The sequence below is a fragment of the Thunnus thynnus genome, chromosome 6, assembly GCF_963924715.1.
Source record: "Thunnus thynnus chromosome 6, fThuThy2.1, whole genome shotgun sequence".
In the NCBI taxonomy this organism is placed as follows: domain Eukaryota; kingdom Metazoa; phylum Chordata; class Actinopteri; order Scombriformes; family Scombridae; genus Thunnus; species Thunnus thynnus.
Window position 1 is genome coordinate 30,849,531 of NC_089522.1, and position 27,231 is coordinate 30,876,761.

The 27,231-nt window shown below is 38.5% G+C and overlaps 1 protein-coding gene across 1 annotated transcript in view; it reads left to right on the top strand.

Annotated features, from left to right (window-relative positions):
* rps21 (ribosomal protein S21) overlaps positions 1-27,231 on the top strand; it is a 324,604-nt gene that overhangs the window by 290,858 nt on the left and 6,515 nt on the right. The window lies entirely within an intron of this gene.

Below are 27,231 nucleotides of genomic sequence, written 5' to 3' on the forward strand. Positions count from 1 at the left end.
GTCTGGGACAGGTCTGCTTTCTGTTCTCAGAGTAAAAACTAAACATGGAGAAGCAGCGTTCAGTTTTTATGCTCCACATATCTGGAACAAACTCCTGCAGGTCTGCTGCAACTCTCACTCCTTTTAAATCACAGCTGAGGACAAGTTGTGGGTTAATATTTTTAAACTTGCCTTGCCTTGCCTTAAAAAGTTGTGGTTTTACAGCAGCTTATAGGCCAGTATTATTTTGTGGTTACCAACATCAGGGTGCAATGACTTCCTGGAATCAAACATACATCATCTATTTACTTACTTAACACTATTGAAACACCAGTTTAAAAATAATTTATGTATACCTGGTTATTATACTATATCAAGCCAAGCCACCTGTGCAAAGTCACGTCTCCAGTGAATCATCACATTGATTTAAGCTCTGAGTTGTTGAAGAGCTGTGATGCAATTGCAAGACCTAGAACACCACCTGTTTAAAGATTTGTTTTTTGGGACCTTTTTTTTGCGATGGGGGGCACGACATGTAGAAAGGGTCCCCAGGCAGATTTGACCCAGGGACATTGCGGTTATGTGGCATGCACTGTAAACATTCAACTGCCGCAGCACTCCCACCTCTTTTTAGAAAGAAAAGAGAAATCTCAAATCTTAAGTCATGCACCGTTGAACAATGGATATCACATAGTGAGTAAGAGGAAATACCTTTTGATTTTATTGATATCTTTTGTAAGGGTGTAGACAAGGGATTTGCATGCCAAGGACTTGAAGTAAGAGAATTACAAAAGAGACCTGTGTTTGGTTTCACATCGGTTGTCAAAGCAACAAGACGAATCCGAAACTGTAGGAGGTACCCAGTTGAAGATGAGTCTATCAAAAATTGTGACCCAAAAGAATGTAATTTGCAATGGCCTTCTTTGATAAAATGTAAAAATTAACCCCTAAAATGCCAAAATTCTCTCTCTAGCACCACCTATGTCACTAAAATGGCCGCCACAGCCCATAGGAATGTCGTAGAGAGATCAAACCAAAACTCAATTATTCGTATCAAGATCTACAAATCATACACTGACACCCCTGACCTAAATCCATCAGGAAGTCTGCAATTAGCCTTTCAAAATAAGACTTTGCCCTAATTTTTGCCCCCAAACAAACGCTATCTCCTCCGAGGGCGTTAATGGTATAGGCTTCAAGCTTTAATAGGTGACTGTGCTGAAAAAAATTTGTTAAAAACTTTGTAATAACTTGAACGGTTTGGATTTTATAAGCCCTGAAAGTTGCAGTGCCACATCACACCTTACAATGTAAACCAATGGGGAGGCAATCTATGGGCATGGACTTTGTGTCAAATGACGTCTAAACTATAAGTCTTACCACTTTCAAACCTGTATCAATGGATTCGCCATGAAATTTCCTACTAAAATATGATTTTTAATGTAAGATTTGACCAAAGTCATGGGATTTATGAGGAGATTTCACAAGAAGTGTTCTCTAAAATCCTCCTCTCCAACTGCTCCTGGTGATGTCACTCCCTCAGTGCTGTGAAACATTCCGCAATACACACTCACACTCATAAAATCACAGGCGGGGTGAGAAAAGACTTTTCGAATGAAGTTTGTATCTAAAACTATGCAGAAGCAGTAAATGTTCAAAAAGGTGTGGGTTCACTCACACTCTCCATTCAAACATATGAGTATTTTTCAGAGTAAAAACTAAACATGGAGAAGCAGCGTTCAGTTTTTATGCTCCACATATCTGGAACAAACTCCTGCAGGTCTGCTGCAACTCTCACTTCTTTTAAATCACAGCTGAGGACAAGTTGTGGGTTAATATTTTTAAACTTGCCTTGCCTTAAAAAGTTGTGGTTTTACAGCAGCTTATATGCCGGTATTATTTTGTGGTTACCAACATCAGGGTGCAATGACTTCCTGGAATCAAACATACATCATCTATTTACTTACTTAACACTATTGAAACACCAGTTTAAAAATAATTTATGTATACCTGGTTATTATACTATATCAAGCCAAGCCACCTGTGCAAAGTCACGTCTCCAGTGAATCATCACATTGGTTTAAGCTCTGAGTTGTTGAAGAGCTGTGATGTAATTGCAAGACCTAGAACACCACCTGTTTAAAGATTTGTTTTTTGGGACCTTTTTTTTGCCATTATTCAACAGAGAAGGGGGCACGACATGCAGAAAGGGTCCCCAGGCGGATTTGACCCAGGGACATTGCGGTTATGTGGCATGCACTGTAAACTAAAGACTTTTCGAATGAAGTTTGTATCTAAAACTATGCAGAAGCAGTAAATGTTCAAAAAGGTGTGGGTTTGCTCACACTCTCCATTCAAACATATGAGTATTTTTCTGTGTCCAGCTGCAATTACTTATTGTCTCTACACACCTGACAGTACACATGTCAATCAAACTTTCACCAGGTCATGTGGGTTAAAAGTCTTTCATTTTCTAAAAATAGACTTGATGAAAATTAGGAAAATAATTTATTTTACACACAAACTCATCAAGAGTTTTCAATTTACTAATTGAAATTCAAGTGAATGGGCCCAAAACTTTCAAATCAAACTTTCAAAATTAAAGCACACCACACTTGTAAGAAATATCCCTCATTTTTAAAAAGCAAAATGATCTGATCCTGACGGGCCAGAGCGCGAGGTTCCGACCAATGCTGCTTGCAGCTTTAATTTAGGAGTTGAGTTTTGAGTAAAGAATGAGAAAAATAAGTCAGAACATTGTGTGCTCATCAGGAGGGAGGCCTTAACGAGACAGGAGCTAAAACGTAGCCCCTTAGTTCAGACAGAGGCTGAGCTAAGGGGCTGCATAAAGAGCGAGTATAGAGTTTTTTTTAACTGTAGATCATGCAAAGATAATTGCATTGCCTTTCAAAACACCCAAGGACGCTTTACAAAAAAGGAGAAAAAGAAAACTAAGCCAAGCTTAAATAATAAGCAACTGAGAAGTTAACTGGTTAACTGTGGGCCAAAAGCCTGAGCAAACGGGTAGGTTTTTAGGGCTGATTTGAAAGAGTCCAGGGTAGGAGCGTTTCGTATCTCGGAAGGGAAAGAATTCCAGAGGGTGGGGGGCTGCCACGCTGAAGGCTCTGTCTCTGAAATTGCGTCGGCTAGTGCGGGGGACGGAGAGCAGCCCTGAGTCTGAGGACCGCAGGTTTCGGGAAGGTGTGTGTTGGTGGAGGAGGTCTGAAAGGTACTCGTGGGGACCAGGGAGTGGAGGGATTTGTAAGTGAGGAGGAGGAGGTTGTAGGAGATGCAGTATTTCACAGGGAGTCAGTGTAGGTGAATGAGAGTGGGGGTGATGTGGGTAAGAACCCTGTCAGCTGAGTTCTGGACATATTGGAGCCTGTCCAGTAGAGCCCCAGAATAAAAAATATAGAACTGGAAATGTGCATGATACATCCCTTTTAAAACCACAAATGTCAACCTCATGCTGGCACTAGGGGAAAAGTCAGGGGATCACCAAAGTCACAATGATACAAAATCCCTCTGTAGATGTTGAAATATTCCACCAGATATGCGAAAACGTTAGAGGGAAATACATTCTCTGGTCATCATAAAAATCTATGCAATATTTCATGGTAATCCATGAAATAGTTGTTAAGATATTTCAGCTTGCACCGAAGCAAACTGACAACAAGAGCTTCCTGCTTTGAAAATGTGCTTTGAAATAAGCTTTCCAAACTACATGGTTAGTTTAAAGTATCAGATAAGTGATAGCTTGCCCACATAGCCTGCATGGGCAAATTGTGTGAGAAGAGATATTGCAGGAATTAGTGGAATGTGAATTGTTTCTTGGAGGAATGGCTTCATCAAAAAAGGTGATGCAGTGTTCATGTGCGGGCGGAGATGAAATCTCAAACTTGCGGCAAGCAGTGACATGAAATGTAGGAGTTGCCAGTAGCTGGTATCGTTCCATTATCCTACAATTATTTAATTTCCCCTCAAAATGTTTTTCTTTCCAGTCCACTGAAACTCAGGTGCATCAGCAGCCTCTCAAGGCAGAGTGAGGCAGGCATCATCACATGTTTTGTGGTCAGTGTCAGCTTCCGCATCCTGCAAGCACTGAAATATCCATCAACATTAACAAAGAGAGAGGAAACTTGTATAATTGTATCGACATTCAATCGTTATCTCAACCTGCGATGTATGGAGCAGGAAAACGGCATGACAGTGTCATTACTCACATCTAAAACAAACTGTGAGGCTGAAATAGGTGCTTTACACCCACTCACACTTCAACTGAGAAATGTTATCTTGACAGCAATCATTTCCTCATCAGTTTCAACATCAATGACAAGATTTGTGTTTCGATGTGAATCCTGGCAGACCTCTAGGTCAAAGTCACAACTTAAACCCCTGTTGACACTACAGCTGTAATTAGTATTTTTTATAATAACAATGTATCAAATGACAGGGTGTTGGTGTTGCTCATTGTGACCTTTGTGGGAACTTCTGCAACAGTGTTGGGAAGAACTTTCCATACGATATTTTATTTCCATTGTAGAGCCTGACAACACTCTAGAACACACTTTAATTTATCTGGCCACATGTCATCAACACAGACAGCTGCCAAATTTGAAGATTTGTAGAATCTGATAAACTTAAGTTATTGTTAAATTTGACATTTTGGAAAATCCTCTTTTTTTGACTCCTTAGCCAGAATCAGACGTGAAGATTGTGAAGTTTGTGTTGTATAATTAATGGGCAGAAACATGCTCTCCTGAGGTTAAACCAATACTACTACATCAGATTTTAACATGCAACTAGATGATATTTTATACTTACATTCAATTTTTTCAGTAATTGTAATGTGATTATGTAATGTATTTGCCTCCTCCTCCGCAAACACTAATCTATTACTAATCTACTGAAACTCTTTCAGTTGCATCAGCATCCCCTCAAGGGGCACATTGACGTGTTTAAAGAGGAGGTGAGAGAGTTGCATTACTGTATCTGTATTGAGTAATTTCAGTCTATTGATATAATTATTAAAGCCACACGGCAAAGAGTAAAGCGACACAGACCAAAAGCACAATGTTTAAAAACCGCCAGCAAAGATTAAAAATGAACCAGTGGAGTCGAAACAGTGTTGTCTTGATGCATAAACAATATACACCACCGGTCAAAAGTTTTACAAGACCACCATTTTTCCAGTTTTTATTTAATTTAAGCAGTTCAAGTCCAGTGAATCACCTTAAATGGGTTCAAAGGTACGCGGTAAACAGCCACCGGAAAAAAACTAAGATTAGCCCATATTTATGGGTATGGGTACCAAAAACTGAAAAATTATGTAAAATTTCAGGAATCAAGTTATGGGTTAACAACAGCTTTTTAATAGCAATGCCTTGAAAGTTGATGCAAACAATTCCTCTGTCTGTATAAAAGCATGGATGAGGATGCATGACTGCGGCTCTCTTACTGGATCCAGAGTTGGCAACTGGCACCCTGGTCCAAAATGGCTACCACAGCTTTTTGCAGAGCCATGCAGTACCCTCTGGTCTACACCTAGTTGGTCAGGTGTTCACCGTACAACACGATAATCTGCAAAAGGCTACTTTGATTAGTTAAAAATCTTGTTAAACAAAAAGATTCGCTGATTTTTTTTTTTAATCTCCAATTGCTTACTTGTTAAATGCTTCAATTTCAGAGTATATTGAGACATTAAACTATGCCAATTTGGAAAAACTGAGGTGTTCTTTAACTTTTGACTGGTAGTTACCTTTATTGGTCATGTAACATCACATCTGTTTTCAGTGCTGAAGGCCTGACCACACTTTAATTTATCTGGCCACATGTCATCAACACAGACAGCTACCACATTTGTAGACTCTGCTAAACTTAAGTTATTGTTAAAGATGACATTTTGGAAAATCCTCTTTTTTTGACTCCTTAGCCAGAATCAGACGTGAAGATTGTGAAGTTTGTGTTGTATAATTAATGGGCAGAAACATGCTCTCCTGAGGTTAAACCAATACTACTACATCAGATTTTAACATGCAACTAGATGATATTTTATACTTACATTCAATTTTTTCAGTAATTGTAATGTGATTATGTAATGTATTTGCCTCCTCCTCCGCAAACACTAATCTATTACTAATCTACTGAAACTCTTTCAGTTGCATCAGCATCCCCTCAAGCAGCACATTGACGTGTTTAAAGAAGAGGTGAGAGAGTTGCATTACTGTATCTGTATTGAGTAATTTCAGTCTATTGATATAATTATTAAAGCCACACAGCAAAGAGTAAAGCGACACAGACCAAAAGCACAATGTTTAAAAACCGCCAGCAAAGATTAAAAATGAACCAGTGGAGTCGAAACAGTGTTGTCTTGATGCATAAATAATATACACCACCAGTCTTTTTTTGACTCCTTAGCCAGAATCAGATGATTGATGAAGATTGATATTGATATTTAATCTGTGCGTCCGCTATAGAGATTCGTCCAGGATGTATAGTTTAGCACAAAGACTAGAAGGGGGAACAAAAGAAAAATAGGATAATAATCATACATGTAATAACAGAAACATCTTATAATTATATTATATAAAATATAATATGGAATATAAGTAAAAACAGAACTCAGCAGTCACACATTTCTCTATTCTCTATTTCTCTGTTTTGCATATTCAGGTTGGGCTAACCCATTGTTGCTATCTTTGGAGCTAACCCCCTTCACTTTTCCCGTCACAGAAAACAATAGATTAATCCTGGAAGGCTGTTGATGTAGCACTTTTCTCCTTATGAAAGTAACACAGCAATTATTCGACCAATTAGAATTTGGTCGGACGAGAGCATCTCGACCAATTGATCGACCAGTCGACTACAGCCCTACAGTCCACCTTGGAAATCTATCATGTCAGTGATTGATTGTGGGGGAGAAAACATTTCACACTATTTAAGACCACCTTAAGAAAGACAGATAAATATGGGCTTAATTGTCCCAAGGAGGGGTTGTTTTCATAGCCTGTGCATATTCCACACAAACGCTTTCATTATGATAAACTAGTCTAACCTCATGATTCACTTGGTGTTTTTTTTTCCCAGGGCTTTCAACCATATCTCACAGCCGTCTTCGGCAAATGGAACTTGCTCAGGCGTCAACATGTGACTTAAGTGCAAAACTTCAACCATGTGATAAAGTTGATAGATAAATAGAGAAAAGAGTATCTGTTCAAATATGTTGTGATGTGAATAACCTTCTTAAGCTTTCTCCAGCCGTCCACTGACTCCGGGTCAGTGACCTTTAAACAGCCACATTCACAGTTGTGTAAAACCATGTTGTCATTAAGGAGGAGTGAAAGAAACATCAGTCACCCTTATTAAAGTCTGACATTTTACTGACACATCTATCCACCCTGATCTCCTCCCTCTACAGACTTATGACTATAACAGTGTTTGTTGTGGAAATTTTCTCTCGAAAAGAAGGCACATGGAGACATAAAGAAAGCATTAAACATTGTTACTTGTTGAAGCAGTTGTAAACACTGTACAATCCATCACATCATCAGTAACAATTATACAAATGTCCAAACACAAACAAAAATACAATCATCTTGTATTTTTGGAGAGAAAGCATGTTGTTCAGCTGGCCCTTTCCCTAAAGCCAGCCCTTTCTCTAAAGATTGTGAACTCAAACTAGACAGCTTTATACCTCTCCAGAAGCAAAGCTAAAAACAGTCTGGTCCCTAAATGGACACTTCCACAAACCGTTACACCTTCTTACAAACAAGTATGGTCTCTAAAACAGTAGGCTTAAGACAAAGATATCTCTAGCTAACCCCAGAGGTCAGCAAGCAACCCTCAGATAGAAACAGGTTCAAGAGTTCAACTAGCCTAGGAGTAGGATTTCTTCACCAACATGTGTCCCCAAAATGACGATGACATTACATCACATTCAGTTGATAACAAATATTGACTCCTTAGTTTGAAAACATTTGTAACATATATACTTTTCCTTGAAACCTAAACACCTACACACTTAATCATCATTACATTGCAACAAAAACACTACATCTGATGTAAAATTAAACCTCTTTCAACACATTCCAAAAAGGTAAACATGACATGCCCTTTTGACAACCCACAAATCCTTGACTCTTCTTACATTAAGACATTCTCAAACATGAAACTGCATGTATTATACAACACTCAGTGTACAATAACTAGATGAAAAGTGTCCCATGATGATGAACAATGTCCCTTGCTCTGATGTTTCTCCTTGTCCCAGAGTCATATACCTGGGTTCGATAGTGACGATCTTACCAAACCTCTCAACACTGTCCCAGAAACTTGATTTTGCTCGTCCCAGCCTTGTGAGAACAACTCTTGCAGTCAGAGTTCAAGCAGGCTCTTCTCAGAACCAGTCTTGCTCAGACCCTTGCAGCCACTAGCTTATAGCAAGTGTTGAATCAAGTCCTTTTGTCCTTGTATTACACCAGGCTTATCCACACAACCCTCCTGGTTCTTCCTGTGGCTTTCTCACAGCCCTGGTGCCCCGAAGCAGCTTCAGTTTTGCTGTCCAAACTCAGTTCAGTGTCGTTCATGACCACATGCCTTCATGTGAAGGAGTTGGGGGAACTGCTGCACAGGGTTATTTTAGACCCTGCCTGTGTGTAGGCCTCTCTGCTTACTCTGTCCCACAAAACCTTTCAAAGTGACTTGACACTCGATGACATCTTCAACCGTCCCATTTCGTCCAACCAAACTGTCCAAAACTCAAACACAGTCAATTAATAACAACATCACAGTTGAAACACGACTTAAAGACAGTTGAAACACGTGTGGGCCGAAGCTACAGCATGTCATGTCTACCCTTTTAACACACATCATGTTTAACCGTGCAATGCAACAACAAAACAGTCATACACAAATTCTATATCAGAGTTGTAGGTCTCTTCAGTTCCTCACTGATTCCCTCCTATGTTCCATAATCTAAGCATCATCAGAAAGAGCCTAATCATGTGATGCATCAATAAAACAAACCCTTGTACAACCACTTAAACACAAACAATATTCAATAACTTTGGTTTCTTACTTAAGACCTATTTTCTTACTTAAGGCACCCCAGTACCTGGTGGTAGGTACTGGGGTGCCTTATATTAAAAAGGTGTTCCTAATATTTTGCACCCCTCATGTATGTTAATGGAGTGGACAAAATATTAGGAACACCATTCAATAAAAGGCACCCCAGTGCACCACCACCCACCACGACCTCAATAATAAACATAATTATCACCTTTCTGACATTGAAAATAAATGAGCTTCATAAAATTAGAATTTATGGCAGAGCTGTTGTATTGGATTGCATAAGGCTGCACAGGTGTGCCTAATAAAGTGGCCGGTGAACATATATCGGAGCAGGTGGACCCAAATGCAGGAGCCTGCAGGCAGAGCAAGGATAAGAATTATGCCTTTATTTCAAGCTTGAGCAGACAAAAACAAAGCTTGCAGGTCAAACGCAAAACTGAAACAGAATGCAGCGCTGAGCAGATTGGAGAAAGGATCCAACAAAACTGAACTGAAAACCAGGACTTAAATACAAACCAAACTAATGAAACAACAAGGAGCAGGTGGCAAGACACAAGGACAGGCTGGAAGCTGAGCAGGACAGGGCTAACAAGACTGAATGCAAGGCAAGTGTGAAGGGAAAAGCAGGCTGAGGATGAGTACATGAACACAGGAGGAAAAACACAGGGCAAACAGAAAACCAAAAACCCAGAAACACAATGAATACAGTCTAACTAATAAAGGCAACTAAAATTATATAATGCCAGAAGTCTTAAAAGATACAACTGAAAACAGCTTTCTCCCACTCAGTCCAGTCCAAACAAAAAGGGAGAAAAGTCTGAGGACCTCTGGAGGACCAGTGGAGAATGGCAGCTAGGGACATCGAGTTAGACTGCAAACAGGACCATAACAGTCTCAAAATTAAACCTGTAGGCCATGGTCTTTGCTATTCAAACAGAAAACTAACTTTAAAGCTCCAGTATGTAAGTCTTTTCTTATATTTTTTTTTAGCTGAAATATGCACCAAAGCATGTTTTAATGCAGAGAGATGTTGTCGATGGCCTCCGTGACTCAGGCTCATTGAACAGCCTGGTAGCAATACGGAGATATTCCCTTCTCAAGTTGTTAAGCAAGCCTCACTCTTTTAATCAATCACAGCAGGCCAAAGTCAAAGGTGGGAGCTCACGGCTGTCAATCACTATGTGAACACACTTCTGACCAACTACTCCTCTCATACCGAGGCTCCAAGCTAGCATTAGCTGCTGGAAGCATAGCCTGTATATGCAGATGCACATAGCAAGGTGTGCTACATCTTTTCCCTTTGCGGCCAGGACCTTCCATATATGTGCGGGGTGTTGCCTTTCATGCCCTGGAAACACACCCCGCTACCCCGGACTGAAGCTAACGTTAGCTAACTGGGAACACTGAGCGTTGCACACTTGGACTAATGTTAGCTATTCCACTAAATTGTGCTCACAGGGCAGGCATCATAATCAAGTAACATTAAAGTTAGTGAAATACTGCTACAATAGTCCGACTCAGTGTGAGTCCCAGAGTCAACTATCAATCACAGCTGTCAATCAACATCCACACAGGAGACATCAAACCTACTATAAGCAAGTACCAGATCTTATTAACGGAGCAACAATTTCCTAAATGACCACCAGCACATTTATTAAAGGGCTTGAATTTAGCAATTGACGCATAATGACTTGTTGAAAAAAATGATTGTTTTAGTATTTCAAGAGAGAAGTTGAGGCTTCTTGAGAAGGAGTCAGTTGGAGCATCTAGCGACCGTCGTTTGTACTTTAAGGTACTTCTGCAATGGCTTCAGTCTCAAGCTGTGGCAGTTGCTGCTTGGCTTGAAGATGTCGCTGTGGCTTTCTCACAGGCTAGCTAGCTCCTGACACCTGCAACTGAAGAGCTCCATTACTTCCAGTCCTTGCGGAGAAGTCAATACATCACGTTCTCGTGATCACAAGGATGCAGGTTAAGGGCTGAACGGAGTGGTTTGAGTCTCATGCTAGCGCTGGCTTAATTTCCAGAATTTGCACATTGTAACTTTTTCTGTCAAATTGAGCACAAACACTCAGGGTCGGGGTAATTTAAGCTTTTTAATTGGAGCTATAATATTTGTAATGATAATTATCCAATACACTGAGGACAATTAGGGTTTAATATTGTGTTTAGGTTCTAACTCATGTATTGGTGAGTCATGAAGTGGTGTTTAGGTTGCTAGTTGACACTTTATTTGTGTCACTTTATTTGCTTCATTTATTTGTTCTCATTTAAATTAAAGTGAAAGTACAGATCCATGTGTATCCTGTGACTCAAAGGCCAAACAACAATTCTGTTTCTTAGTGACCAAACAGTAATAAAGTGCCACAGCCTGCTTTCCATGTGCGTGAGTGTGTGTGTGGAGGGATTCCCTGTGTCCATACATTAAAATTAGAAATACTGCCCAATATGTGAATGTAGAACCCAACAATACAACAATACAGCAGTGTGGAATAATTGCCTGCTTTCCATTTTGTGTGTGATCGCCTTTTGTTCTGCTCTCCTGCCCTCTTGCACTTCCTCAATCCACCAACCTTGTTTGCTTTTTTATGCAAAAACAACAAAGCATCCAAGGTTCTCTCTAGGAATTCCCAGATATAATATGACAAAGATTCAGAAACAGAATAATGAACACTTGGCCTTGATGAAGTACCAAAATGTGGTTTAATAGCAGTAAATTCATGACAGCAGACCATTTAATCCCTCTTGTGGTTTTTGGTTGTTTTTTTTTTATTTGTTGTCATGTTGTAAACGTCTCTTAGCTTTGCAAGACAGCGCTTTGTGAACTACATTCCAAGGCTTGTTGATGTTGGAGTAATGCCAAGTTGGAAGTGAGGAAAGTGAAACAAAAGACTTAGTGACTCACTGCCTGCAGGACATGTTGTATATGATTCATCTACTTTCATTGTGAAACTCTTAATTCAGTCAGTTCCCAAAGAGGAATTGCAATGGATGATGTCAGGGTCATGTCACTCACAATTTCTTTTTTCTTTAATCTTTATTTAATCAGGCAGTCTCATTGAGATTAATATCTCTTTTCCAAGAGAGAACAAGAAAAATTCATAAGACGAGAACACAATCAGCAGACAGAAACAACACACAATCACACAGTAAATAAGAAATGAATAAAAACAGTTTCGAGAATCATAAAAAAACATCAGATAATAGAGCTTTAAAATCTCCAATAGGAATGTAAGACTTTAGGGCAGTTTGCAATTCATTCCTTTTAAAAGGTGCATAGTACCTGAAACTAGCTCCGCCAACATTAGTGCAAACATGAGGGATATCTAAAGTTAAGTAGTTACTCAATCGTGTTCTGTAGTTAGTAGTGTGCACACTGGCGCGCACATCGTCTCCGTCATCTTCGTCCTTAATGCTTTGTTGCTGCATGTCCAACATGTGGCTAAATAGTTGCTGTTCATTTCGTCATGGTTGACAGAAGTTGGCAAAGAGGTAAAATACAGAGACAGATTTTTTTTAAAGAAACCTGAGCTGGTACTTTTTGTGCGCCAGGAACATTCAGGTTGGCTAAAAGCCGAATGGAAAATTTATATGACCCAACATCTCAGCCCACTCTTCTACAACTATGAAGTAATCAATGATAAATGTATGCATCACTCTCGATGTCTCTGACTGAGGAAATGACACAAAGTTCAGGACAGACCATTTGATCATGCCTGAAAATATCTGATCAGATATTTATAAATAAACAGTCAAATATCACTCAAATATTAATGACAAAATAATCAAAATCAGAACTCAATCACAGTTTCAACCCTGATTAAATACTAAATGGCTATTTAAGCATGTCATATAGACACTTCTGTGTTTCATTTCATGCGATTAGTTTTCATTTAATTCAACAAAGAGCAAAAGTAGAAGTAACTCTGCAGAAGTAACTCTCACAGAACCAGCAGTTTCCCCATGTCTCAACTCTATAAATATCATTATAATTGTCATTCTAAAATTACTAACTTGTGGGTATGAACAAGAGACAGATATTTCAAAACCTGGGGAAATGAAATTAAACTATCTGCATCTACTGTAGATGCCTTCAAATTGAACAACTTTAGCGATGGCATATAGCTGATCAACAGGTGGCATTTCACCTCCTCCTGTGAGCTTAAAATACTAGGCTCCAAATTCTGTACTTGCTTTCTGTCCAAACTCTGTCACCATATGCTTTATGATTATTATATATTGAAATTCCATAATCCACTAAAAGCAAGGGAACAGGCTAGTTGAAGACAAAAAAGGGTTTGAATATGAGTCAGCGTAGGTAGCAGACCAGTTAACACACGTCTGTTGACGGTAGCCCAGGGAAAGCCTCCTGAGTGGGCGTGTGTCTAGGCTTCCCCAAGGCAAATTCAGAGGAAGCTATTGTTCTGTAGTAGCGGATTCCCCCGCCACGCCTCCACAATCTCTCTCACCTTGTTTGTTGCTGTTTGTTACATGGAATCAGTCCATCAAGTCAGACATATGATGAAATAAAGGTGATAGAGTTAACTCCACACTGATGTCTTGGTACTCAGACTAAATTTTGTCTAGTCTTTTGTCTGGTTGTGTCTGTCTTGTACAGTACTCATACTACTTTATCAGACAATGTTTAAGATTAAAAAGTTCATGCATCTAAAAATTACTCAATGATTGTATAAATATAAATATAAATATAAATATAAATATAAATATAAATATAAATATAAAATATAATATAAAATATCAGCTCCACAAATGACCCTTTCCCAACAGGAAAATGGATTAAGCCATTATAAAGTCAGTATATTAGTTCCAGCACTGAGTTTACATCAGGTTTGGGTTTTAAATCAAAACTTAAAATGGGTCTGACTCTAAAAAATCATTTATATTGAGTGTTTATGTTGAAGACCTTAAAAATTAACCCTTCAGAGAATTTAATGACTTTTAAGCTCTGATATTTACTAAATTGAATGTATGACTTTTTAAGGACCTGCAGATAACCTGGAGGTTCAGATTAAATCCAGCCAAAACAGATACATAAAACAGACAAAACACAAGTTACAACTGACAATCAGAAGTGAAATATATTCTTGGCACTGGCCAATAATGCCCGCCTCCAGTGTTTCCCCTTTGATGCAAATGTGGTGTTTCGTCATAGCCAATGAATATAAATGCACCGTTGCCATTGACAAAATGCACTGAGCTCTATAAAAAGCAGAGAACACCAAGCCAGAGTTTAAACAAGATAGTACAAGGACAGCTCCTATTCAACTCTGGTTTCAAGGCATTTGCTCCAGCTTTTAACCATCATCATGGACTACACTGCTTATCTGGTGAGTACTGACAAAGATCTGGGGGGAAAAAAAACAAATATGACAAGTGTTAACAGTTTGACAGTTGATACATATGAATGCTCTCTCAAGGGTTCTTCATTTCTGTGCTTCAAAAGTTAGTGCCTGCAAGTACTGAACATGCAGCATAATAATAATGTTTGACTTGTATGTGACTATTTGCCTTCTGCTTGCAAAAAGAGGTCAGATGGTTTAGAACAAGCCGCCATGATTTGGCCCTACTGGACACCTAAAAATAACATTTATTTCAGTTTTATTTCAGTTGTTGTTCACAATTTTTCAAAAAGAATGTACATAGAAATAAATATATAACAATAAAGCCTTAAATTAAAAGGAAAACTATATAAAATAAGCTATACAAAAACAAAACAAAAAAGAAACAAAAACAAAAGTTCCAAACGTTTCATACTCAGAAATGGTCACAACTCAGTTTTATATTTGATTACCACCTTATTTTTAAACATTTTTTTATTCTTTCAATCAAAGCTTTCATAGCTATTTCATTCATAGAAACAGCTGGTATGAGACCATTTTCCCAGCAATATTATTAATTCTTTTATTTGATAGTTGATAGTGACAACAGAAATGCAGAGAAAGAGCTGACATGCAACAAAGTTGGAATAAGAGGAGTTCAATTGGCATGATCTCAGAACATTACCTGTTTGGCTGTTGTGGTGAAGCATTGATGATGTGACTTATGTCTCATTGTATTTGTGTTTCCAGGTATTAATGGCACTGATGGGGACAGTGTGCGGCAGCCCTACTTGCCCTGCAAACTGTGTATTGGTACACAAAGACAAACACCCAATTCATCATTCCCACTTCCAACACGTATCGAAACTTAAAGACTCTTCAGTTGCACCGTGGAACCTAACGTGAGTTTTCTTTCTGCCTGCCTATAAAGAGCGCAACAAAACATCTTACTTATACAAGTTTCATTTTTGAAGCTTTTCTTCAATAACGGTATAATTAGTGATGAATAAGTGAGTAGAAGAAAACCGAGCTTTTTACTGTGGATGTTCATTCTTGACCTTTGGAAACAATAATTGATGGAGAGAATCTAAGCGCACTTACGTGTAAGACTGTGAGATATAGTTGAAAGCGTCAGTGCTAGTAAGTGGACCTTTGTGCTTATACTTTCTCCATCAAACTTTTTAAACCTATTTGGGGGAAAATATATTGAGTTACTTTCCTCTGGAAGCCCAGGGGATCATCAAACTTGTTATAATTGATTATGTTGGGACCATGAATGTTTGTACCAAATTACGTTGCAATCCATCCAATATCTGTGGAGATTTTTCACTCTGGACAAGCTTAAGAATATAGTAAGAATTGCAGAGAAATTTGTATAAAATTTTAAATGAAGTAATTGTGTAATTGATGTAATTTCACAAGCGTAAAAAAAATGGCATCTTGGACTTTAATACTTAACTGAACTTCAGAGAAATTCTGTAACAAATCAAATCTGCAACTTTTTACACTTTACCTTCTGTGGCTGCAAAAAGCCACCTGACACTCAAGCCGTTTATCAACCAGCCTGGGTTTCCTCTAATCAGTCACTTCCACCCTTACAGTTGTTTCTGTTTCAATGAAATATAGCCTCCATTTATTCATGGATACATTTCTCTCTTTTTTTTAAGGAATGATGTCACAGAAGGCAGAGAGCCTGAGAGGATCCTGCAAGCCAGGTGCATGCATTGCATTGTGGAGCACATGATTGCCGAGCCCATCGTCATACAGATATCAGTCTACCAGAGGATACGCAACAACACCCAAGACTGGTGCAAGTGTCCTTACAAAGTGGCTGTTGGATGTACATGTGTCAATAAACAACAGCAATAACCGGCAGACATTAGCTGTTGTAGATGTAGTCTTTGATGTAGTGGCAATTGCAGTTGCAGTAGTAGTAAAAAGAAATAGTGTAATATTATTTGGTTTAGCATAATTAATAATAATAATGCATCTGATTTGTACTGCACTTTTCATTCATAGTGAAATGCAAAGTGCGAGAGTATTAATAAAATAGAACACACAACATAAAGAAAATAATAATAATAAAGAGTTAAGATGAAAAAGCCTTCCTGAATAGAGAGGTTTTTAGGCCTTTTTTAGAAGAGACTAGGGTCTGTGCTGCCCTCAGATTGTTAGGAAGGCTGTTCCACTAGCGTGGTGCAGCAAAGTAGAAGGCTCAATCCCCCATGGAGCAGAGCTTGGTACTGCTGGCCTGGAGGAGAAAGTTACTGGCAGATCTGGAGGTTTGTGATGTGATCAGTTCCTGTAGGCAGGAAGGTGCTTAGCCATTGATGGATTTGTATGTGGGTAGCAGGAATTGTAGTCAACCGTGAAGGAGACAGGGAGCCAGTGCAGTGAAAACAGGATTATTGTTGTTATGTGTTTGTGTTTTCGCACTCTCATCAGGATCTTCAGAGTGCTGTTCTGAATGTACTGGAGCTTCTGCATCCAGGGATCCAGAGCTCCAGCCTCTGGGATCCCTGTGAAGAGCACATTGCAGTAGTCCAGTCTTGAGGAGATAAAGGCATAGACGAGTTTCTCTGCATCTGACTGGGTTAGAGGAGTTTAGAGATGTTTTTGAGATGGTAAAAAGAGGTTTTGCATGAGGGTCAAACCTAACACCCAGATTACTGACTGAGGAGGAAAGGGGGATGAGGGATGTCCTGGCCATCAAAGTTGAGATGAGGTATGGGGAATGCCTGAACCTGATGTACTTGATTTATTTATTAATTTATTGGTTACAATTAAATATCGTATAGATGGATAATATTTATACCCTTTATTTAATTCTACAAGCAGTCATAACTGTAGTTGTACGTATGTATGTCAGTGACATGAATTAACTCTGTAACATGTATTTTACATGTGATGAAATGTTATAACTTGCTGTGTTTTTGGCAGCGTGGCATTTAAGAATATGTTTTACATTGAAAAAAACCCAGATGCTTTATTTAAAGATTTGTTGTAAGATGTGATATGCAGTAAATATATATCACACAATTATTACATGTATCATGTCATTTACAATATCAATGACTTATAATCATAATTTCAGAATATTTGTGTTCAATACAAATGTGAAAAATATTTGTTTTGCATTATGTGCATTGTAAAAGTCTTCTTGATTGATTTTACTTATTAAACTTTATTGAATTTAAGTGCAATCAGAGTGTTTGTACTTTTTGTATTGATGACCATTTAAACGATACCTGTACACTATATGGCCAAACTTATGTTTGGCCACTCCTGTCCTGACTTAGATCCAATGAAGAGAAATCTTAAAGCTACAGCATACCATGATATTTAAGACAGATGGGTTTAGTGTGCTTCCAGCTTTGCGGCAACGATTTGGGACGGACCTTTCCTGTTTCAACATGACAATGCCGCCATGCCAAAGACAGGTCCATGAAGAAATGGTTTTCCCAGTTTGGTGTTGAAGAACTTGACTGGCCTGCACAGAAACCTGACCCCATCCAACAGCTTTGGGATGAACTTAAATGTAGACTGCAAGCCAGACCTTGTCACCCAATATCACTAATGCTCTTGTGAATAAATGGGAGCAAAACTTTTCAGCCCAAAATCTGGTGGAAAGCTGTAATGTTCCAGGTGTCCACATACTTTTGGCCATGTAGTGTATCTAAATGTAAATAGCTGTTTTTGTGCTTTTAAGCTGAGACAAAAAACCTAAATATTTCATAATACAGCACTACAACATAATGAAGTTGGCAAAATATCACATAAACAATTACAATTGTTTTCCGTTAATCTAATCAGGTAAGTAGTGGTTTATTTGATTCATATAACATTATCTATAACAATCAAAAACCCAAAGATATTCAGTTTGCAATGCTGAGCCCATTACTGTCTTTAAATCTCATCTTTTTAGCTGTTAAGTGTTTTCATTATCGTAGTTTTTTGCTTGTTTTGTATATGTAAAGTGTTATATGATCCACTTTCTTTGTCTTAGTGAGGACTCAAGCAGCAGCGCTCTGAATCAGCTGCAGCTGTCTGATCAATTTTTTAGGGAGACCTGTGAAGACACCATTACAGTAGTCAAGTCTACTGAAGATAAATGTATGGACAGGTTTTTCCAAATGCTGCTGAGACATAAGTCCTTTAATTCTTGATATATTCTTCAGGGGATAGTAGGCTGACTTTGTAATTGTCTTAATGTGGCTGTTGAAATTCAGGTCTGAGTCCATGACTACACCAAGATTTCTGGCTTGGATTGTGGTTTTTAACATTATCGATTGAAGCTGAGTGCTGACTTGTAATCGTTCTTCCTTGGCTCCAAAAACAATTACTACACTTTTATCTTTGTTTAATTGAAGAAAATTCTGGTACATCCAATTACTGATTTGTTCAGTGCATTTACTCAGTGCTTGTATTGGACCTTGTGATATGGTTATGTAAATTTATGTGTCATCTGCATAACTATGGTAACATAGTTTGTTGTTTTCCATAATCTGAGCCAGTGGGAGCATGTAGATGTTGAATAAAAGAGGCCCCAGAATAGGGCCTTGGGGAACTCCACAAGTCATTTTTGTCCGCTCAGATGTGTAATTACCTATAGACACAAAGTAGTCCCTGTCCTTTAAGTAGGAATCAAACCAGTCCAGTACAGTCCCACCCAGTTTTCCAGTCTGCCTAGTAATATGCTGTAGTCGACCATGTCAAATGGGGCACTGAGATCCAGTAATACTACTACTGAAATTCAGCCACAGTCAATGTTTAAGTGTATGTCATTGAAGACCTTAACAAGAGCAGTCTCAGTGCTGTGTTGTGGTTGAAATCCAGACTGGAAGACATCAAAACGGTTGTTTTGTGTCACAAAGTTGTTCAGCTGTTGAAAAACAGCCTTTTCAATGATTTTACTTAAACATGGGTGCTTTGATATGGGCCTGTAGTTGCTCATGAGTGAGGTGTCTAGATTGTTCTTTTTTAAGAGTGGCTTGTTGACGGAAGTCTTCAGGGCCTGTGAGAAGACGCCTGAAAGAAGAGACGTGTTGACAATTGGTAGAAGATCTGAGGACATGCAATTTGAAACAGTTTTGAAAAAGCCTTTAGGCAGAATATCAAGGCAGCAGGGGGAGGATTTCAGATGTTGTATAATGTCCTCCATGTTTTTAGGGTTGATCGGATAAAATTGTGTCATACTACTTGAATTGATTTGAAGTGGACACAGGGACAACACATATCCTGTACCTGATATGGAGGCACTGACTGCTTGTCTAATTTTCTGAATTTTATCAGTGAAGAATGAGGCAAATTCATTGCAGGCCCTGGTGGATAAAGGTTCAGGGGCTACTAACACAGGAGGTTCTGTTAGCCTGTCGAAAGTAGCAAATAAGGCATGTGCATTATTATTGGTTTTGGCAAGGATGTCAGAGAAGAAGGACTGTCTTGCATTTCTCAGTTCCAAATTAAAATTGTGATGTCTCTCTTTATAGATGTCATAATGAACCTGGAGATTTGTTTTTCACCACCTGCGTTCAACTTTTCGACACTCTTTTTTCTACTCTGACCAGCACGGCATTTCTCCATGGAGATCTTTTCTTACCAGCGACCAACTTCACCTTAGTGGGTGCAATGGCATCAATCACATTTGTAATTTTAGAACTGAAATTATCTACAAGCTCATTAACTGACCCAAGAGAGGGCAGGTGTGGACAAGAAAGCCTGAATAAATATTTCACTGGTGTTTTTAGTGATATACCGTTTTGTGATTACTTCTGTTTGAACATTTGTGTGCACGGAGATAGTACTCTCAAAGAAAATACAGGAATGATCAGAGAGAGCAACATCAATCACCACAACCTTGGAGATGATTAAGTCCAGAGTATGCCCCTTGTTGTGTGTGGGCTCCGTCACATGCTGAGCCAGTCCGTAGTTATCAAGAACACAAGATATTTCTTTAGTCCCTCTGTCCTGGGGGTTGTCAACATGGATGTGAAATCACCAACAATAACTACACAGTCAAAGTCAATACAGATAATAGACAGCAGTTCAGCAAAGTCATCAATAAAGGTTGTACAGTATTTAGGTGGCCTGTATATATTTAGAAATATAGCTTTAGAGGAGAAATTCAACTGAAGAGCCACATATTCAAAAGAATCAAAATTTCCACAAGACATCTGCTTGCATTGAAAGAAATCATTAAACAAAATGGCAACTCCACCTCCTTTCTTATGCACCCTAGCTTCACTCATGAAACTGAAGTTGGAAGGGGTTGACTCGATAAGAACAGCTGCACTGTTATCTTGGTCTAACCAAGTTTCAGTTAAAAACATGAAGTCAAGATTGTGCTTGATGATAAAATCATTGATTAAAAATGTTCCTCCTGACAAAAAACCATATGTTTAATAAAGCTAAATTTAGTGTGTTTAAAGCATAATCTGACCAACATTTTGGGACAAGTGGCTGACAAGATACGGAAGCTAAATTTGATAAATTTGCAGAACCAATTGAGTGTTTCTTGATTGTTAGCATATTCACCATTCTTTTTCTATTACCTATCAAGACAGGAATTGAATAGGCATACTGGCCAATAATGCGTACAACTTTAGTGATGGCATATAGCTGATCAACAGGTGGCATTTCACTTCCTCCTGTGAGATTAAAATACTAGGTTCCAAATTCTGTACTTGCTTTCTGTCCAAACTCTGTCACCATATGCTTTATGATTATTATATATTGAAATTCCATAATCCACTAAAAGCAAGGGAGCAGGCTAGTTGAAGACACAACAGGGTTTGAATATGAGTCAGCGTAGGTAGCAGACCAGTTACCACACATCTGTTGACTGTAGCCCAGGGAAAGCTGCCTGAGTGGGCGTGTGTCTAGGCTTCCCCAAGGCAAATTCAGAGGAAGCTGTTGTTCTGTGGTAGCAGATTCCCCCGCCACGCCTCCACAATCTCTCTCACCTTGTTTGTTGCTGTTTGTCGCATGGATTCAGTCCATCAAGTCAGACATATGATGAAATAAAGGTGATAGAATGAACTCCACACTGATGTCTTGGTACTCAGACTAAATTTTGTCTAGTCTTTTGTCTGGTTGTGTCTGTCTTGTACAGTACTCATACTACTTTATCAGACAATGTTTAAGATTAAAAAGTTCATGCATCTAAAAATTACTCAATGATTGTATAAATATAAATATAAATATAAATATAAATATAAATATAAATATAAATATAAATATAAATATAAATGTAAAATATAATATAAAATATCAGCTCCACAAATGACCCTTTCCCAACAGGAAAATGGATTTAGCCATTATAAAGTCAGTATATTAGTTCCAGCACTGAGTTTACATCAGGTTTGGGTTTTAAATCAAAACTTAAAATGGGTCTGACTCTAAAAAATCATTTATATTGAGTGTTTATGTTGAAGACCTTAAAAATTAACCCTTCAGAGAATTTAATGACTTTTAAGCTCTGATATTTACTAAATTGAATGTATGACTTTTTAAGGACCTGCAGATAACCTGGAGGTTCAGATTAAATCCAGCCAAAACAGATAAATAAAACAGACAAAACACAAGTTACAACTGACAATCAGAAGTGAAATATATTCTTGGCACTGGCCAATAATGCCCGCCTCCAGTGTTTCCCCTTTGATGCAAATGTGGTGTTTCGTCATAGCCAATGAATATAAATGTACTGTTGCCATTGACAAAATGCACTGAGCTCTATAAAAAGCGGAGAACACCAAGCCAGAGTTTAAACAAGATAGTACAAGGACAGCTCCCGTTCAACTCTGGTTTCGAGGCATTTGCTCCAGCTTTTAACCATCATCATGGACTACACTGCTTACCTGGTGAGTACTGACAAAGATCTGGGGGGAAAAAAACAAATATGACAAGTGTTAACAGTTTGACAGTTGATGCGTGTGAATGCTTTTTCAAGGGTTCTTCATTTCTGTGCTTTAAACGTTAGTGCCTGCAAGTACTGAACATGCAGCATAATAATAATGTTTGACTTGTATGTGACTATTTGCCCTCTGCTTGCAAAAAGAGGTCAGATGCCCTTATCAGGTTTAAAATAACATTTATTTCAGTTTTATTTCAGTTGTTGTTAACATTTTTTCAAAAAGAATGTACATAGAAATAAATATATAACAATAAAGCATTAAATTAAAAGGAAAACAAATATTGACTGAAAAGGTGTAGGTTAAAGCTATAGCTTATTATATTGATCTACCCTTTTTACACTGCTAGGTTTAGGCTATACAAAAACAAAACAAAAAAGAAACAAAAACAAAAGTTCCAAACGTTTCATACTCAGAAATGGTCACAACTCAGTTTTATATTTGATTACCACCTTATTTTTAAACATTTTTTTATTCTTTCAATCAAAGCTTTCAAAGCTATTTCATTCATAGAAACAGCTGGTATGAGACCATTTTCCCAGCAATATTATTAATTCTTTTATTTGATAGTTGATAGTGACAACAGAAATGCAGAGAAAGAGCTGACATGCAACAAAGTTGGAATAAGAGGAGTTCAATTGGCATGATCTCAGAACATTACCTGTTTGGCCGTTGTGGTGAAACATTGATGATGTGACTTATGTCTCATTGTATTTGTGTTTCCAGGTATTAATGGCCCTGATGGGGACAGTGTGCGGCAGCCCTACTTGCCCTGCAGAGTGTGAATTGGTACACAAAGACAAACACCCAATTCATCATTCCCACTTCCAACACATATCAAAACTTAACGACTCTTCAGTTGCACCGTGGAGCCTAATGTGAGTTTTCTCTTGTATAAAATTTTAAATGAAGTAATTGTGTAATTGATGTAATTTCATAAGCGTAAAAAAATGGCATCTTGGACTTTAATATTTAACCGAACTTCAGAGAAATTCTGTAACAAATCAAATCTGCAACTTTTTACATTTCTGACTCTTCTGTGGCTGTGAAAAGCCACCTGACACTCAAGCCGTTTATCAACCAGCCCGGGTTTCCCCTAATCAGTCACTTCCACCCTTACAGTTGTTCCTGTTTCAATGAAATATAGCCTCCATTTATTCATGGATACATTTCATTTTTTCTTTCAGGTATGATGTCACAGAAGGCAGAGAGCCCGAGAGGATCCAGCAAGCCAGGTGCACGCATTGCACTGTGGAGCACATGATTGCTGAGCCCATCGTCATACAGATATCAGTCTACCAGAGGATACGCAACAACACCCGAGACGCCTGGTGCAAGTGTCCTTACAAAGTGGCTGTTGGATGTACATGTGTCAATAAACAACAGCAATAACCAGCAGACATTAGCTGTTGTAGATGTAGTCTTTGATGTAGTAGCAATTGCAGTTGCAGTAGTAGTAAAAAGAAATAGTGTAATATTATTTGGTTTAGCATAATTAATAATAATAATGCATCTGATTTGTACTGCACTTTTCATTTATAGTGAAATGCAAAGTGCGAGACTATTAATAAAATAGAACACACAGCACAAAGAAAATAATAATAATAAGTTAAGATGAAAAAGCCCTCCTGAATAGAGAGGTTTTTAGGCCTTTTTTAGAAGAGACTAGGGTCTGTGCTGCCCTCAGATTGTTAGGAAGGCTGTTCCACTAGCGTGGTGCAGCAAAGTAGAAGGCTCAATCCCCCATGGAGCAGAGCTTGGTACTGCTGGCCTGGAGGAGAAAGTTACTGGCAGATCTGGAGGTTTGTGATGTGATCAGTTCCTGTAGGCAGGAAGGTGCTTAGCCATTGATGGATTTGTATGTGGGTAGCATGAATTGTAGTCAACCGTGAAGGAGACAGGGAGCCAGTGCAGTGAAAACAGGATTGTTGTTATGTGTTTGTGTTTTCGCACTCTCACCAGGATCTTCAGAGTGCTGTTCTGAATGTACTGGAGCTTCTGCATCCAGGGATCCAGAGCTCCAGCCTCTACAGTCATAACTGTAGTTGTACGTATGTATGTCAGTGACATGAATTAACTCTGTAACATGTATTTTACATGTGATGAAATGTTATAACTTGCTGTGTTTTTGGCAGCGTGGCATTTAAGAATATGTTTTGTTGTCTTGTTGTAAGATGTGATATGCAGTCTATATATATCACACAATTATTACATGTATCATGTCATTTACAATATCAATGACTTATAATCATAATTTCAGAATATTTGTGTTCAATACAAATGTGAAAAATATTTGTTTTGCATTATGTGCATTGTAAAAGTCTTCTTGATTGATTTTACTTATTAAACTTTATTGAATTTAAGTGCAATCAGAGTGTTTGTACTTTTTGTATTGATGACCATTTAAACGATACCTGTACACTATATGGCCAAACTTATGTTTGGCCACTCTTGTCCCGACTTAGATCCAATGAAGAGAAATCTTAAAGCTACAGCATACCATGATATTTAAGACAGATGGGTTTAGTGTGCTTTCAGCTTGGCAGCAACAGTTTGGGGACAGACCTTTCCTGTTTCAGCATGACAATGCCGCCATGCCAAAGACAGGTCCATGAAGAAATGGTTTTCCCAGTTTGGTGTGGAAGAACTTGACTGGCCTGCACAGAACCCTGACAACCCTGGTACACTGAGCCCCGGCTTTTCCTGGGAAGAGTCATAAGCCTTGCAGCCTAGACCCATCACATATCAATTAGAGCTTGCTGTATTTTGAACAGTAATTGGACGTGCTGTACTTTTATCAGGCTGTGGGTATCAGGATGATTGTCAGGGCACTGGGCTCTGCCTGTTACTTGTTCTCCCATTTTCCCAGGAAATGATTTACTCTTGGGCTTTGTTCCAAGAGAGTTCCAAGGAGGACTACCACTTGTAGAATTATTATCTGGTACACAGCCCTCCTGTTTCTTGGTAGTCTTGGTGGTGCTAATTAGCTGTGTGTTAGCATGCTCTTGTCCACTGTTTTGAATCCATGGTAAGGTGGTGTAATTTCCACATAGTCCATTCACTTCTATGTTCACTTCTAACCAGTGAATTTTGGTTTCCAGCACCGAAATCTTCTGTAGAAGTTTGTGGTAGTCATCCGTGGAAAAGGGAGGCATCTTGCTGCTGATTAGCTTTAGCTAAGTACCAAGTTTACCGTCACTGCAGTACAGGCTTGTGCTGTTGGTAAGCCTCACTCCCATAGTGCTGAGGAGGTCATAAAAATGTGACTTAAAAGTATCCGGGAGCCACTGCTCATAGTTTATCACAGAAGAAAACAAAGAATATCAGCAGAAAAATCCAAGCAGAAGCAAGAGCAAGTAGCAAAAGCATCTGCACTGTAAGAAAGCCACACAGCCATGTTGGGGAGGACAAAATCCACAGTCCGCCCCCTGTGCAAAAATGTATTTAACTCATGGTGCTCCTGTGGTTTACTCTGGTGGCTAACTCAATGCAAAATTTTCAACCGAACACCGAACCTACTGTTTGTTTTATAAATATACACAAAGATTAGATTGTAGAGCGTGTCCCCAAGCTACTAATTCACCATATGAGCTGCAAACTGTTGAGTGAAAACCGAAAATTCACAAATAAGGTGTGATACATTTTCAATAATGTAACTAAGATTACAACCCTGATTTAATTTAATTACAACTAAAGGACAAGTTCATAATTTTTCTGGTGCTGGAAGCATCAATGAGTCCAAACTGATAGAAGAGATTTCCGCGCCCTTAGATCTATGCAGTGTTTCGCTTTATTTTGAGCTTTCAGTCTGTCCTTCATCTGAGCAGACATGATTAAATAATGGACAGGCAGGTAAAAATAACCAATCCCACTGTAATCATTGGAAGTTTGTAAGACACCTGTGCATACCCTGGTAGTAAAAGCTCCACCTCTTGGGAATTGTAGTTTGTAGTATTGAATGGAGTACTGTGAGGCATACAAATGGAAGCCATACTTGTTATAGAAAAAAATGGGTGGAAGACAGTGAATATGGACAATATAAAAAAAACACAGCACCATACATATATAATATTTTATCACATAGTAAATGGGGAGATCCACAGATCTATAAGAAAACAAGCATCTCAGAAATACAACAAAGAGCTACAGTATGTATGGAGGGGTATCAGGCGAGGGCCTTCATGAACAATAGACCCCAACTTCTACACTAGAAATGAAGAAAAGAAACAACTTGGATTACAACATAACACGCCCTCCTTATCAGCAGGCTTGATAATAATCTCTGAGTCATTTGAAAATTTTTGTAAAGCCAAATGTCCATCTTGACTGAGATTAGAGAGAAAATGAGTGTATCTGTCTTAAAATAAGTCAATAGAGGGATTTGAGATGTAAGGCATAAATGTATTTTAGGCTTAGATACATTTTTATCAGACCTTTGCCTATCAGAGATGCCAAACATATTTTTCAGTTTAATCTTTCTAAGGAAACAAGATAAATCTATCTTCACCTCAAAACAGTTTATTTTGCACGTGGGGACAAAACTTAAGCCTTTTGTGAGAGCAAGAAGTTGATAGGGAGTGAGTGCCTTATCTGAAAGGTTAATCATAGGATTTCAGCTTACTGGTGGGTGCAGGGCTTGTTTCTTTGTATGTCACCTGGTTACCATCAGACATGGACATCAACAGCATTTTTAGATGTTTGTTTTTATGTAGACTATGTGGTGCTGTTTTAAGATGGATGAGTTAAGATTTAGGCTATTTTGTGTACGTTTTATAAATTATTTCACTTACCCACAACCCGAAAAAGTTTTAATGCAGTAACTCTCTTATATTGCTTTTATTTTGTGATTTCCCATAAACACGGAAGTGCTTTACTTTGAAAATCCATTAGAGGCATGTAACACACACGACAGTCTCCTTCACTAGGTAATTGTGGCA